We start from the raw sequence: 17,728 nt of genomic DNA on the forward strand, positions 1-17,728 counted from the left end.
GGAACATAATTAATTATGTAATACACTATCTAGTGCACTATGTAGGGAACATAAATCCGTTATCTGATATACAATTTAGTGCACTATGTAGGGAACATAATTAATTCTGTAATTCACTTTCTAGTGCACTATGTAGGGAACATTAATCCGTTATCTGACATACAATTTAGTGCACTATGTAGGGAACATAATTAATTATGTAATACACTATCTAGTGCACTATGTAAGGAACACAAATCATCATCTAGTTATTCTTTTTAGTGCACTATGTAGTAAACATGAATGCGTTATCTAATACACTATCTAGTGCACTATGTAGGGAACATAAATCCGTGATCTGATATACAATCTAGTGCACTGTGTAGGGAACATAAACCAGTTGTCTAATTCACTATCTAGTGCACTACGTAGGGAACATAAATTCATATCTAAAATACTATCTAATGCACTATGTAGGGAACCTAAATCCGTTAACTAATACGCTACCTAAAGCATTATGTAAGGTCCGGGGGTACCTCCCTGAAATGAGTTTTTGCAACTTGGGATGTCTGATAACATGAAGTTTACACATTCCTGGCCAAAGTAGAGTGGAAGGATGTAAACAAACGTTCTTTTGTTCAGTAGTGGTTTGCGCCTTGCTCTCCCATGGATGCCTTGTTTATTGTAGAATCGTGCAGTTCTTTGTGACCTCCTGGATAAGTCATTGATGCTTTTTTTTAAATTTATTTTTTATCTATTTTCCCCCACTTTTTAATAATTATATAATATAATAATATAATAATTATTATAATAATATAATAATTAATAATCACTGTCCATTTTATCAGCTCCACTTACCATATAGAAGCACTTTGTAGTTCTACAATCACTGACTGTAGTCCATCTGTTTCTCTGCATGCTTTGTTAGCCCCCTTTCATACTGTTCTTTAATGGTCAGGACTCTCACAGGACCACTACAGAGCAGGTATTATTTAGGTGGTGGATCATTCTCAGCACTGCAGTGACAATGACATGGTGGTGGTGTGTTAGTGTGTGTTGTGCTGGTATGAGTGGATCAGACATATCATTACTGCTGGAGTTTTTAAATACCGTATCCACTCACTGTCCACTCTATTAGGCACTCCTACCTAGTTGGTCCACCTTGTAGATGTAAAGTCAGATTCGATCACTCATCTATTGCTGCTTTTTGAGTTGGTCATTTTTTAGATCTTTATCAGTTGTCACAGGTTGGTGGACTATTCTCAATCCATCAGTGACAGTGAGGTGTTTAAAAACTCCATCAGCATTGCTGTGTCTTATCCACCCATACCAGCACAACACACACTAACACACCACCACCATGTCATTGTCACTGCAGTGCTGAGTTTAAACTACCACCCAAATAATACCTGCTCTGTAGTGGTCCTGGGAGAGTCCTGACCATTGAAGAATAGCATGAAAGGGGGCTAACAACGCATGCAGAGAAACTGATTAACTACAAAGTGCTTCTATATGGTAAGTGGAGCTGATAAAATGGACAGTGAGTGTAGAAACAAGGAGGTGGTTTTAATGTTACGGAATTGCTCAGAATTGCTTAATATTTTAATTGCTGAAAAGCAAGCATTTGTCAGTACATTTACAGCCATTTTACGTAAATATGTTTACAAATATGGCCATACCAAAAACAAGGTCTATAATTCATGTACATTTACAAAATCAAGGATTTAACTGTTTACTGAAATTGTTTTACTGATTATTCGAGTTGTAATAAAAGCATTTATGTAGGGCAGTTGTAGCCTAGTGTTTAAGGTACTGGACTAGTAATTAAAAGGTCGCTGGTTCAAGCCCCACCACTGCCAGGTTGCCACTGTCGGGCCCTTGAGAAAGGCCCTTAACCCTCAGTTGCTTAGACAATATACTGTCGCAGTACTGTAAGTCGCTTTGGATAAAAGCGTCTGCTAAAAGTAAAAAATGTAAATGTAATTCATTGCAGGAACATAAATCCGCTATCTGATTTACGATTTAGTGCACTATGTAGGGAACATAATTAATTATGTAATACACTATATCTAGTGCACTATGTAATGAACACAAATCATCATCTAGTTATACTTTCTAGTGCTATATGTAGTGAACATGAATGCGTTATCTAATACACTATCTAGTGCACTATGTAGGGAACATAAATCCGTGATCTGATATACAATTTAGTGCAGTGTGTAGGGAACATAAACCAGTTGTCTAATTCACTATCTAGTGCACTACGTAGGGAACATTAATTCATATCCTAAATACTATCTAGTGTACTAAGTAGGGAACATAAATCCGTTATCTGATATACAATTTAGTGCACTATGTAGGGAACCTAAATCCGTTAACTAATACGCTACTTAAGTCTATTATCTAGTACACTATCTAGTGCACTAAGTAAGGAACATAAATCCTTTCTAATATACAATCTAGTGCACTATGTAGGGAACATAAATCTATTATCTTTCACACTATCTAGTGCACTATGTAGTACACATTAATGTGTTTGTGACGCGAACAGTTAGCTTAGTAGCTCAGTTAGCAGCTCCTAAAAGTTCTGTTATCACCCATATCCTTTGGTGTGTGCGAGAGGTTTTCTTTTAGCTTTTTTTTTTTTTTGGGGCTTGGGGGGTCGGGGTCGAGGTCCGGGGGTACCTCCCTGAAATGAGTTTTTGCAACTTGAAAAGAAAAGGGGAGTAATAAAGTCTGGGGCTGTATGCAATGCGAAATGAACACTAAAATAAAGGCAGCCTAAAATGACCGATTTTGGATACAGCCGCGTTGAAACGCCCGTTTCTGTTGGTGACGCCATATCCGGTAGAGTTGTTCCTCTCTCTCTCGCTCTAAGCTGGAGGGTGGGGTCGATCGGAAAAGCTTCTGTTTGTATTGATAGAGAATTGAAGCTTTATGCATTTAAACACACAGTTCATGCTGTTAAACAGATAACACACCGACAGTGGAGCGGGTAAAGTCAGAGTAAGGTAAGCATTCAGTTTAAAATAACGAGTCTTAATTGCTGTTGGGTGCATGTTTGAAGTGACAGTTAGAATAAACCGTTATTATATGTGCTGTATAGATGTAGACTTTACTGACCATGCATCAACTTTAAATAAGGCGTTCGGGAGATCGGGTTGCCAGATCAGGAATAAAGAAACACGTTTGATATTTGTACTGATTAACGCTTGGACAGTTTAATGGTAGTTAATTACTAGTGTATTACATGTGATACAGTCCTGCACAGAAGGGTCGCGGTATTCATTACAGCTACACGCAAATGCCAGAGCAAATGCACAGCTGATGGACTAACCTATAACACCTTTTACAATTCGCTTTATTCTGGTCAGGCTTGTAGTGGATCCGGTACCACCCAGAAACAACATCAGAGGGGCAGTAATACACCCTGAACAGGGCTCCAATCCATCCATACACCAAGGGACAGCTTAGCATAGCAAGTCCATCTTTTGCACATACATGGGAGGTAGAAGGAAAGCTCAAGTACCCAGAGGTCACCTGTTAGAACATATGGAGAACCTGCAAATCTCTCACTGACAGTGACTGGAGGCACAGGTCCTAGCCTAGTGGGTAGAGATTTGGGCTATCAATTGAAGGACAGAGTTTGAATCTCAGCTCTCCTATTTAGCCACTGTTGGGCCCTTGGATAAGGCCCTTAACACTCATGACCTGGGTGGCACTGTCGCCTCACAGCAAGAAGGTCCTGGGTTCGATCCCCAGGTGGGGCGGTCCATGTCCTTTCTGTGTGGAGTTTGCATGTTCTCTCCAATCTGTCGCACAACACACATGCATTCACTTACACCCGGGGCAGCTTAGCATACAAGTCCATCTTTTGCAGGTAGACGGCAAGCTCAAGCACCCAAAAGTAACCTGTTAGAACATAGGGAGAACCTGCAAATCACAGGCACAGGCTCTAACCTAGTCGGTAGAGCTTTGGGCTATCAATATTCATGCAGCCACTGTTGGGCACTTGAGCAAGGCCCTTAACACTCATGACCTGGGTGGCACTGTCACCTCACAGCAAGAAGGTCCTTGGTTCGATCCCAAGTTGGGGCGGTTCGGGTCCTTTCTGTGTGGAGTTTGCATGTTCTCCCCGTGTCTGCATGGGTTTTCTGCGGGAACTCCGGTTTCCTCTCACAGTCCAAAGACATGCAAGTGAGGTGAATTGGAGATACAAAATTGTCCATGACCGTGTTTGATATTAAACTTGTGAACTGATGAATCTTGTGTAATGAGTAAATACCTGTTCTGTCATGAATGTAACCAAAGTGTGTAAAAGATGACTTTAAAATCCTAATAAATAATAAATAAAAATAAAACCCTCTCGAATTCAGGGACGCTGTACATCCCGCACTCAGACCCCAGTGTCCAAACAAGCTGAGATATGTTAAAAAGAATTCCGTTGCACTGTACACCTGTATGCATGCATATATATATATACAGTGTATCACAAAAGTGAGTACACCCCTCACATTTCTGCAAATATTTTATTATATCTTTTCATGGGACAACACTATAGAACTAAAACTTGGATATAACTTAGAGTAGTCAGTGTACAACTTGTATAGCAGTGTAGATTTACTGTCTTCTGAAAATAACTCAACACACAGCCATTAATGTCTAAATAGCTGGCAACATAAGTGAGTACACCCCACAGTGAACATGTCCAAATTGTGCCCAAAGTGTCAATATTTTGTGTGACCACCATTATTATCCAGCACTGCCTTAACCCTCCTGGGCATGGAATTCACCAGAGCTGCACAGGTTGCTACTAGAATCCTCTTCCACTCCTCCATGATGACATCACGGAGCTGGTGGATGTTAGACACCTTGAACTCCTCCACCTTCCACTTGAGGATGCGCCACAGGTGCTCAATTGGGTTTAGTCCATCACCTTTACCTTCAGCTTCCTCAGCAAGGCAGTTGTCATCTTGGAGGTTGTGTTTGGGGTCGTTATCCTGTTGGAAAACTGCCATGAGGCCCAGTTTTCGAAGGGAGGGGATCATGCTCTGTTTCAGAATGTCACAGTACATGTTAAAATTCATGTTTCCCTCAATGAACTGCAGCTCCCCAGTGCCAGCAACACTCATGCAGCCCAAGACCATGATGCTACCACCACCATGCTTGACTGTAGGCAAGATACAGTTGTCTTGGTACTTCTCACCAGGGCGCCGCCACACATGCTGGACACCATCTGAGCCAAACAAGTTTATCTTGGTCTCGTCAGACCACAGGGCATTCCAGTAATCCATGTTCTTGGACTGCTTGTCTTCAGCAAACTGTTTGCGGGCTTTCTTGTGCGTCAGCTTCCTTCTGGGATGACGACCATGCAGACCGAGTTGATGCAGTGTGCGGCGTATGGTCTGAGCACTGACAGGCTGACCTCCCACATCTTCAACCTCTGCAGCAATGCTGGCAGCACTCATGTGTCTATTTTTTAAAGCCAACCTCTGGATATGACGCCGAACACGTGGACTCAACTTCTTTGGTCGACCCTGGCGAAGCCTGTTCCGAGTGGAACCTGTCCTGGAAAACCGCTGTATGACCTTGGCCACCATGCTGTAGCTCAGTTTCAGGGTGTTAGCAATCTTCTTATAGCCCAGGCCATCTTTGTGGAGAGCAACAATTCTATTTCTCACATCCTCAGAGAGTTCTTTGCCATGAGGTGCCATGTTGAATATCCAGTGGCCAGTATGAGAGAATTGTACCCAAAACACCAAATTTAACAGCCCTGCTCCCCATTTACACCTGGGACCTTGACACATGACACCAGGGAGGGACAACGACACATTTGGGCACAATTTGGACATGTTCACTGTGGGGTGTACTCACTTATGTTGCCAGCCATTTAGACATTAATGGCTGTGTGTTGAGTTATTTTCAGAAGACAGTAAATCTACACTGCTATACAAGTTGTACACTGACTACTCTAAGTTATATCCAAGTTTCATGTCTATAGTGTTGTCCCATGAAAAGCTATAATGAAATATTTGCAGAAATGTGAGGGGTGTACTCACTTTTGTGATACACTGTATATATATACAGTGTATCACAAAAGTGAGTACACCCCTCACATTTCTGCAGATATTTAAGTATATCTTTTCATGGGACAACACTGACAAAATGACACTGACACAATGAAAAGTAGTCTGTGTGCAGCTTATATAACAGTGTAAATTTATTCTTCCCTCAAAATAACTCAATATACAGCCATTAATGTCTAAACCACCTGCAACAAAAGTGAGTACACCCCTTAGTGAAAGTTCCTGAAGTGTCAATATTTTGTGTGGCCACCATTATTTCCCAGAACTGCCTTAACTCTCCTGGGTATGGAGTTTACCAGAGCTTCACAGGTTGCCACTGGAATGCTTTTCCACTCCTCCATGACGACATCACGGAGCTGGCGGATATTCGAGACTTTGCACTCCTCCACCTTCCGCTTGAGGATGCCCCAAAGATGTTCTATTGGGTTTAGGTCTGGAGACATGCTTGGCCAGTCCATCACCTTTACCCTCAGCCTCTTCAATAAAGCAGTGGTCGTCTTAGAGGTGTGTTTGGGGTCATTATCATGCTGGAACACTGCCCTGTGACCCAGTTTGCGGAGGGAGGGGATCATGCTCTGCTTCAGTATTTCACAGTACATATTGGAGTTCATGTGTCCCTCAATGAAATGTAACTCCCCAACACCTGCTGCACTCATGCAGCCCCAGACCATGGCATTCCCACCACCATGCTTGACTGTAGGCATGACACACTTATCTTTGTACTCCTCACCTGATTGCCACCACACATGCTTGAGACCATCTGAACCAAACAAATTAATCTTGGTCTCATCAGACCATAGGACATGGTTCCAGTAATCCATGTCCTTTGTTGACATGTCTTCAGCAAACTGTTTGCGGGCTTTCTTGTGTAGAGACTTCAGAAGAGACTTCCTTCTGGGGTGACAGCCATGCAGACCAATTTGATGTAGTGTGCGGCGTATGGTCTGAGCACTGACAGGCTGACCCCCCACCTTTTCAATCTCTGCAGCAATGCTGACAGCACTCCTGCGCCTATCTTTCAAAGACAGCAGTTGGATGTGACGCTGAGCACATGCACTCAGCTTCTTTGGACGACCAACGCGAGGTCTGTTCTGAGTGGACCCTGCTCTTTTAAAACGCTGGATGATCTTGGCCACTGTGCTGCAGCTCAGTTTCAGGGTGTTGGCAATCTTCTTGTAGCCTTGGCCATCTTCATGTAGCGCAACAATTCGTCTTTTAAGATCCTCAGAGAGTTCTTTGCCATGAGGTGCCATGTTGGAACTTTCAGTGACCAGTATGAGAGAGTGTGAGAGCTGTACTACTAAATTGAACACACCTGCTCCCTATGCACACCTGAGACCTAGTAACACTAACAAATCACATGACATTTTGGAGGGAAAATGACAAGCAGTGCTCAATTTGGACATTTAGGGGTGTAGTCTCTTAGGGGTGTACTCACTTTTGTTGCCGGTGGTTTAGACATTAATGGCTGTATATTGAGTTATTTTGAGGGAAGAATAAATTTACACTGTTATATAAGCTGCACACAGACTACTTTTCATTGTGTCAAAGTGTCATTTTGTCAGTGTTGTCCCATGAAAAGATATACTTAAATATCTGCAGAAATGTGAGGGGTGTACTCACTTTTGTGATACACTGTATATATATATATATATATATATATATATATATATATATATATATATATATATATATATATATATATATATATATATATGACAAATAAAGGCATTCTATTCTATTCATTCTATTCCCATGTTTCTGCCTGACACCCACTGTGTGGCCAGCAGGGTAATCTCTTATGCCTAGTTCACACTACATGATTTTTACCCTGATTTTCGCTCGCTGACTGGTGTGCGCTAGATTTGCCGGCTCAGGAGCAACTCGGCGTTCGCTCGGCTATCAAAACTCTGCTTTCTATCGCTATGTGTGAACTACTCAACAACTCCATCTGCAGACAGATTTCTAGCTTGTCAAATATCTGGATCTGAGTCACACAACTGGCAATGAGTGCTATGTCGAACAGCCAATGAGAACGCAAGATACAGGGTGAGGGGAAACACAGGGGAGGAGTTAAAAAGTAAAAAGGTGGGAAATGGGCATAATATAGTTTATATCAGAATACATCGATAAACACACAAGCTTTACAGTATTTCTGACCTTATCGTTCTCTACAAAACACCAACACTGCATTGTAAAAAATATTTATTAACCTCCAACTCACTATAGAACAATCCATGCTGTTCGTGTTGCCCAATCCACTCAGATTCATAAATTTTTCTCCTTGATTTTACGCTGCACATCAGCGCACAAATTTGATCGCTCGCTACTTGTTGACGTGCATTTTCGGACGTGGTATCATTAAACCCCTCGTCACTTCTTGCGTTTTTTTTCGTGACAGAACGTAGTTTGCGAGACCAGAGAAGCTCGTCTGCGATTCCAGTTGGTGATAGATGGTGTAGTGTGAAACCCCCTATCGCCGATCAGTCGTGTAGTGTGAAAGCCACACTGACTTGAAAGACTCCCGATTACAATAGATCCAGTTGTGTAGTGTAAACTGTACAGCGACCTGACGACTTGGAAAGTCATGTAGTGTAAACTTTAGGCATTACTTGCATTTCAATTCCTAGGTTGACAGAATAAATGTAGTCAGATTGATATCATGTGGCTGTCACAATGCCCGAAACACTGCACTTATTAACAAGAATTTATACAGCATCACTTCCTTTTTCCATTTATGAACATTTTAGATCTTTTTATGCTGCTCTTTTTAACGTTCCTTTAATGCATCGTATGTACTGATTAACATCGCCCAAATAAATGAGTGTAAATTCTCAGTTTGTGTCATGGAGAACAAACAGGATCAAAGTTTACAAATGTGTTAGATATATTGCCATGTACAATAGACATAAAAATCAGGTGTGAACGATAATTACATGGCACAAGGGTGCTGTATGAAATACTTTGACCTTACCTATCTATTTTAAAACTAATTCACAAAAGACTGCTATGTGTTGCAATGACAAATTTAGTTTGCAACCCGAAATTACAGCACTTCCTCCAGAGGCTTGGACAGTGTACACCACACATGATGGGTTCAGTCAGTAATCTAATTTCCCAGTGTGATGGCCTCTAGTGAAGCGCATTACTTTCTAGTAAGGTTAAAGGTGTTCACAAAACAGCGCTTTATTCTAACAACGTTAGGGATGTCCCGATCCGATCTCAAAGATCGGAATCGGGCCCGATCAAGGCATTTTTTAACTGATCGGTATCGGCTTTACTAAGCCCGATCCCAAGCCCGATTTTTCGTTTTACGCCAGCGGTCAAGCAGGTGTCGTAAACGGAGAGTCCAACAGCGAAGTGTAATGTCTGCAATGTGAGTGTTTCACGAGGTGGTAGTAGCAGAGCTGCATTCATTACTGTAGAATTTTACTATTTATATAAAATTCAAGGATCACACCGGTTTACAAAACAATAACTTTTAATCCGAGTATGAAAGGAGCATAACATACAGCATGAGTTACAAGACTGAACGACATCTCAGTATCAAGCACTCTGATTGGCTTAGTTACAACACGCATTCAAGTACGGTGGCTCATAAACAAACCAGATATAATTTAACCAAACGATCTACCAATTTGACCTAAAAATTAAACACTCAGTCGAATACAGCGAGTTTATTATTATATGATGAGAAGAGGAACCGGCTGTCCGCTAACACGGCAGAGATGCTGATTTTTTTCTTCAAAAAGAACCTTCACTTCATTTTGAGTGTTCTAGTTTTACTACTACAATGCTGCACTAAGTTTGTTTACTTTTATTTTGTAAAAATAAAAGAGCATTAAGCAATAGTTTGGATGCAGGCAATTTTTTTTCCTACAGCACTGCAGAGCTATTCAGTTGTTAAACATATACACTGGATTAATTTGAATAACTGTAATGTACTTGAAGTGTGCACTGTGTGAACAATATTATCCAGTTCTTATCTAGACAATATCTAGAAAATACAAGTATCGGTTTAAGACTCGATATTGGATTGGGATAAAAATTAATGATTGGGATCGGGAACAAAAAAACGTGATTGGGACATCCCTTAACAACATGCATATCAGGGTACCCAGACTGTGGACTTAACCCCACATGTGGCTTTGATTCAAAATCCTTCAATTTATTTGCATATTCAACAGGATTTGATACAAGTAACTAGTGATTTTTGAGCCAAAGACATACAGCTGAAAATTAAGATCATAATATTTGTCAAAATATTGTTATATGTCATTTTTTTTGTCATCAACTTCTCAGTTATTGATACAATGATCAGGCATAACATTATGACCACCTTCCTAATATTGTGTTGGTCCCCCCACCCTGCAACTGCGATGCACTGTGTATTCGTCTGTTGGATCGGACCACTGGTGCCAGCCTTCACTCCTCACCTACATCAATGAGTCTTGGCCGCCCATGACCCTGTCGCCAGTTTACCACTGTTCCTTCCTTGGACCACTTTTGATAGATACTGACCACTGCAAACCGGGAACACCCCACAAGAGCTGCAGTTTTGGAGATGCTCTGACCCAGTCGTCTAGCCATCACAATTTGGCACTTGTCAAACTCGCTCAAATCCTTACGCTCACCCATTTTTCCTGCTTCTAATACAACATATCGACTTGTGAAATGTTCACTTGCTGCGTAAGATATCCCACCCACTAACAGGTGCCGTGATGAAGAGATAATCAGTGTTATTCACTTCACCTGTCAGTGGTCATAATGTTATGCCTAATTGGTGTATATTCATGACTGTTGTTTTATACATGGTTTAATATTGGGAAACCCACTTTGCATGACTCTTGCAGTCATCCTGTTGTAGTGATCTATATGTGTTGAAACTGGTAATTAATTACACTTGTTAATAGCCTGGTGGTGTAATTAACAAGTTATAATTAATTCAGATGTTTTAACGACAATAGGGAAATTGCACTGATAAATATCTCTAATTCATCATGTTTATTTTTTGCTGTCTGGTTAAAAACTCAATTATCTTGATGTCATTAGTTTCTAACAAGTCCACCGCTACATGTTTATTGTTAAATCTTTATGCTGTAAGCTAATTGACTGATACAGCATCCTCAATCACAATTGTGCACAATGCGTATAATGTATCTTAGCATAGTAACAAAACCATTTACCTTTTATATTTATACTATTTTAGTGCCCTACTAAGAACTTCATGGAACTTTATAAGAATGCAGCCTGGTAAAAGGCAGACGTGTTTTCTCACACATAATAGCTTTACCCGTATTCATGAGCTGAATAAACCAGTTACTAGGCAGAAATCTAGGTATCATCATCAGATACCTGAATCAGATTAGGATTCATTGAAGTAAACAGTCACTGTGTTCAGTGCTCGGCTTGACCGGTGCGGTAATACGTCATCAAAGTGTGCATATGAGACGAATCTGCATTTGTGTTAAATAACCATCAGACTCTGAAAGCTCCACATGTATCAGTGTTTAGCTGGATTTTCCTCCTGTTTCACTTTTAAACTTGTGTTACAGCTTGGGGTTTTGAGAAATTGTACGAATCAGCTTTTTATTTCAGTGTTTTTATATTATATTTGTGTTATTTTCAGTGTATAAGTGTCAAAAACAACCCCATTATTTTACATAAGCCTAAAATATATGCAGTTCCACGGGACAATGGAACACATTAACAGGTTTCCCAAACATCCTTATGGGAAAAATACCTTGAAACTCAATGCCTTTTAAACTCCATGCCAGTCCCAGAACCAACTGACGTTGAGTTTTAAGGTACCACTGTACAGGTTTTTGCCAAAAAGTAAGCTAGTGTTACACATAGTTTATTTTACATGAATGAAATCAGATAAATGTATTAGCTACATATGGAATTTTCATTTCAGCACATCTTGGTCAGTCAAATGGTTAAGGTACAGGACTAGTAATCAGAAGGTTGCCAGTTCAAGCCTCACCACTGCCAAGTTAAAACATTTAACTGTTAATTATGTTAATGTTAATTAACATTTAATTAATTAAAAAAACTTCACTACTAGGGATGTAACGATGCACCACAAGACAGTTAAAAATCGGTGCACATGTGCCACGATTCGAATCGGTTATTCATTTAAGATGAATCGATATTCACTTTAAACAGAAGAGGGCACTGGCGCTATTAACCTCACCTGGTTGACGACACTTCACAAAGTTGCCAGGTAGGGGGATTTTCCAGCCAAATTAATTTGTGAGGATACTTTCTTTATTTGTATTATTCATTTATCTATTTAATGTTGGATTTGTTTCAAAATGTAAGCATTATTTGGCATAGTTTGTACCTACCTCAGAAATAAAAGGACATTCATTATTTAGATGAATAAAAGATAAGCACAAATACAGTATTTTATTTTATTAAGAGAAATAATAAAAGGAAACGTTGTCATAATTTGTCTTCAATTTAATTTTGTTTAAAGAAATCGTGAAAAAATCGTATCGTGAATCGTATCGCATCGTGGGTATTGTTACATCCCTATTCACTACAGATCTTAACATTGAAAAATAAGATCACTGAGTAACTTGTGTAAATGTAGAGGTGTAAACGCATTTACTGTAGCTGTGGGCCCGGAGCTTATCCTACATTTAAATTTTTGGCATTTAGCAGACGCTCTTATCCAGAGCGACTTACAGAAGTGCTTCCACAAAACATTTTACATTTACATACATTTGCAGCATTTAGCAGATGCATCTGAGCAATTGAGCGTTAAGGGCCTTGCTCAGGGGCCCAACAGTGGTAACTTGGTCGTGGTGGGGCTTGAACCGGCAACCATCTGATTACTAGTCCAATACCTTCACCACTGAGCTATCACTGACCCTACAGCATCCTACAAACACAAGGTCTAAGGCATTAACACAACCTGGGCAGGATGTCTTGGAGTGCATGACACACTCAGCCAACAATTTATTCACTCACACCCATGGGCAATTAATAGTGGGTACTTTACCTACTGGCATGTTTTCATTTAGTGCAGGTCCCAAGAAACCTAGAGCTGTAATCATATAGTGTATTATATAGCCATGATGTGCCTGACATAATAATTAGAGATTTTAAAGATGATAGCGACGTTATTTTAAAGGTGAGATTGAGGCAGGGGCTGTTAATACAGTATATAGGACAAATATAGGACATGCTCAGCAGATAAGCCACTGAAATAGCAATCGGAAGGTCACTGGTTAAAGCCCCACCACGACCAAGTTACCACTTCATTTGCTTGGAATGTGTTTGCTGACAGTTGAAAGTCGCTTTGGTTAAAAGCCTCTGCTGATTGCTGTAAATGTAAATGTTTGCATTTTTGCTCATTTTTACTATTTAGAAAACCTTCCTCAATACAAATCATATAGAAATCATAATTTATGTGGTAGGGCATTCTCAAATAGTAAAAAACATATATTACAGTATATTGCCAAAAGTATTCACTCGTCTGCCTTCACACGCATATGAACTTGAGTGACATCCCATTCTTAATCCATAAAGTTTAATATGATGTCGGCCCACCCTTTGCAGCAATAACAGCTTCAACTCTTCTGGGAAGGTTTTCCACAAGGTTTAGGAGTGTGTTTATGGGAATTTTTGACCATTCTTCCAGAAGCGCATTTGTGAGGTCAGACACTGATGTTGGACGAGAAGGCCCGGCTCACAGTCTCTGCTCTAATTCATCCCAAAGGTGTTCTATCGGGGTGAGGTCAGGACTCTGTGCAGGCCAGTCAAGTTCTTCCACACCAAACTCCTCATCCATGTCTTTATGGACCTTGCTTTGTGCACTGGTGCGCAGTCATGTTGGAACAGGAAGGGGCCATCCCCAAACTGTTCCCACAAAGTTGGGAGCATGAAATTATCCAAAATCTCTTGGTATGCTGAAGCATTAAGAGTTCCTTTCACTGGAACTAAGGGGCCGAGCCCAAAAAACAACCCCACACCATAATCCCCACTCCACCAAACTTTACACTTGTCACAATGCAGTCAGACAAGTACCGTTCTCCTGGCAACCGCCAAACCCAGACTCGTTCATCGGATTGCCAGATGGAGAAACGTGATTCATCACTCCAGAGAACACGTCTCCTCTGCTCTAGAGTCCAGTGGCGGCGTGCTTTACATCACTGCATCCGACGCTTTGCATTGTGCTTGGTGATGTAAGGCTTGGCTGCAGGAAACCCGTTCCATGAAGCTTGTTCTTAAGCTAATCTGAAGACCACATGAAGTTTGGAGGTCTGTAGCGATTGACTCTGCAGGCGACCTCTGCGCACTATGCGCCTCAGTATCTGCTGACACCGCTCTGTCATTTTACGTGGCCTAACACTTCGTGGCTGAGTTGCTCTTATACCCAATCACTTCCACTTTGTTATAATACCACTGACAGGTGACTGTGGAATATTTAGTAGTGAGGAAATTTCACGACTGGACTTGTTGCTCAGGTGGCATCCTATCACTGTATAACGCTGGAATTCACTGAGCTCCTGAGAGCGACCCATTCTTTCACAAATGTTTGTAGAAGCAGTCTGCATGCCTAGGTGCTTGGTTTTATACACCTGTGGCCATGGAAATGATTGGAACACCTGAATTCAATGATTTGGATGGGTGAGTAAATACTTATGGTAATATAGTTTAGATGGGTAATGTAATTTCTATCTTTTATCTTTTTTATAGTTTTCTGTCTGAAAGTTTGAAAGATCGGCAGATTGTCCAGCATGCACTTTTATTAAAAATCTTTGTCATCAACTTGCCAGGATCACTGGGTGCAATGCAGTAACACGGCCCAGGGAGGGTCAAACAGGTTTTTAATTGCTGATGTAAATGTCACCTCTATTAGCTGTTTGAAGCGCCAGCAGATTTTTTTTGTAAAAAAATGCCACATTACATGGCAGTCATCAAATAACACTCATAAATCACAAATAATCGTAGCTACATTACATAGCATAGCCTACCTGTATGGTTGAATGCAAGCCTAGAACATCCAGCGACAGTGCTAAATAATGTGTTCATTGCACATGATATGGACTGAATTTGGCATGAGACCTTGCAGTTCAGATTTGTAGGACTTCATCATGTAGGTTACATTATGGGTGATGTAAGCAGACACCTTGTTAATGTCTTGATGTCTTGTTAATGTCAGTTCTGTTTGCTAACACATTACGGTGAAGCTGGATACACTCGCACACACGTAAATTGAAATTTACGTAAATTGAAAGTAGTGCTCCCTTCAAAATAAAAACAAAATACAAACATTTTCCACAGTCAGTGGGTAAACTTGATGACCTTGTCCTCTTGAGTAGTGTTTTTTTTGCTGCTTTTAATTTTAAACTTTGGAGACCTTGGACATTTTGACTAACCGATTTCTAACTAACTTGCCTTAGGATTGCTTGGGCTGCCTTTGTGCCAGTTAACCAGTGAACATAAGGCACCTAAATGCTATGCGAATGGAAAATGCCTAATCACTCAGCACAAACCTCCAGGCCTCATTTGAATTACAAAGCAAATTGTCTATTAGATGTGAAAAGACTGTGTGACAGCCTGTAAGGGTCAGTGTTGTGATTTTCAGGGCCCTGAATTAGGTAGGGCCATAACGATATGACTGTAAAACTTCGCCACTGCCAAGGAAAAAGAAGCGGCAGGCAACTGTGTGCATTTTGGAGGAGGTGCTTGATAATCTGTACCTCTCCTAGGTTATAAGGCAAAAGAATTACAATCAGGGGAACTGAAAAAATCCCAGCAAGTATATATGTAAATAGCTACATTTTATATACACCCATATAGGTGAGAAGATTATTAATTCAATAATTTAACAAAATCTATAAAACATGCATTATTTATTATAAGCTTTACCTATTACTGCAAATCATTAAATACTCAGTTCTGGTTATGTTGATGCAGTGGGTTTGCTGGTAGCTTTTTCAATTTAATTTCCTTGGAATGTAATAAAATCACGCTTGCTTGTAAAAACTTAAGCATGAGATGAGTGATTCAAGGCTTTTATTATTCTAACTCACCACAGTAACATTTATTACACAGCCTCGTGCAAACAATGGTTCGTTAGCTTGGTGTGACAGGACTTTGTTTAACTTTTAGGTGGCCTTTCACTAGGCGTGTAGATTTTTCCTGAAAATGACTGCACACATGGTGGAGCTTGTTTTTACACGATCAGACGATATAACTGTATAGCACAGAACAAATGTCCTGACAGAAATGTGCCTGATTGGAATCTTTTTAGATTAAGCAGTTCTATTATGTGCATAACCTTTAAAGTGCTACATTGTATTTTTCATCCTAGCAGGTTAGATTTCGGGATCAGAATTAGAATCTTTATTTATTCACCATGTGCCTATTTTAGATCTAATGAAATACTATAGAAAAAAGGTATAATATATATACACATAAAATACATAAATAGACATAAATAGACAGTACACTCAAACATGAAGTAAAAAAAGTGTGCAATAATTAAGTAATTATTAAATATGTACAGTGGTACCTTCAAACTCAACATCAATTGGTTCTGGGAGTGGTGTCGAGTTTAAAGGATGTTGAGGTTTTTCCCATAAGGATGTATGGGAAACCTGTTAATGCGTTCCATGGTCCCGTGGAACTGCATATATTTTAGGCTAATGTAAAATAATGGGGTTGTTTTTCACACTTATACTCTGGAAATAACACAAATATAATATAAAAACACTGAAATACAATTGAAAATTAAAAAAAAACCCAATAAAAAATACAATAAAACCTGCACTTTACCTTTTTATTGTTTCCTTATGCTTTTTAATCGTGGAGATGCTTGACCTTGGAATACCGTATTCCTTAGCGAGTTCAGTGCGCATTCACAAGAGAAGCGCCAAAAAAACTTTTGCACTGGCTGTGCCGTTATTGCCTATGGAGTGTGACTGTGCACAAAGCTTAAAGTGACTTATTGTACTAAAACAACAAGATAGGAATAAGCATTTTAGACTCTCGGAAAAGCTGGTCCTCACAATTTCTCAGCACCCCGAACTATAACACAAGTTTAAAATTGAAACAGTGAGGAAAATCCAGCTAAACACAGATACATGCTGATGCTTTCAGAGTGGATTTGACGGTTATTCCACACAAATGCAGATTCGTCTCATATGCACACTTTGATGACGTTTTACTGCACCGCTCAAGCCGAGCGCTGATTAAAGCAGCAGTTGCACTTGTCAGGTTTAAGGGAAACGTTGAGTTTAAGGGTACAAATTTCTCAATGAAGAGTGTCGATTTTTAAAGATTTTGAGTTTGGGGGACGTTGAGTTACAAGGTACCACTGTATTTCAAGTATTTAAGGTGCATATGTGTTCAGGAGGATTATAGCATGGTTGCAGTTGTGCATTAATTAGGGCTGTCAAACGATTAAAAATTTTAATCGCGATTAATCTCAGAATTTCATATAGTTAATCGCGATTAATCGCATTAAAAAAAATCTGTGTAAATGTTATAGAAAACAAGGATTTTTAAGTGAAATGTTACAATTAAAATGGTGAACACATTTTATGCTAAATGTACTGATGTTAAAAACTGCTGGGACAAGAGAAAACTGTAAGGGAGTTTTATTCACTCACATACTAGGCAGTAATACTATCCAATGGTTTGAT

The 17,728-nt window shown here is 40.0% G+C and overlaps 1 protein-coding gene across 1 annotated transcript in view; it reads left to right on the plus strand.

The window, feature by feature from the left end:
- Positions 1-2,850: 2,850 nt before the first annotated feature.
- ralba (v-ral simian leukemia viral oncogene homolog Ba (ras related)) overlaps positions 2,851-17,728 on the plus strand; it is a 45,619-nt gene continuing 30,741 nt past the window's right edge. Inside the window, exon 1 of the mRNA XM_063005611.1 lies at positions 2,851-2,990. The gene's annotated coding sequence lies outside the window, so the exon portion shown is untranslated. The remainder of the gene's footprint in view (positions 2,991-17,728) is intronic.

Source organism: Trichomycterus rosablanca, chromosome 12, assembly GCF_030014385.1.
Source record: "Trichomycterus rosablanca isolate fTriRos1 chromosome 12, fTriRos1.hap1, whole genome shotgun sequence".
In the NCBI taxonomy this organism is placed as follows: Eukaryota; Metazoa; Chordata; class Actinopteri; order Siluriformes; family Trichomycteridae; genus Trichomycterus; species Trichomycterus rosablanca.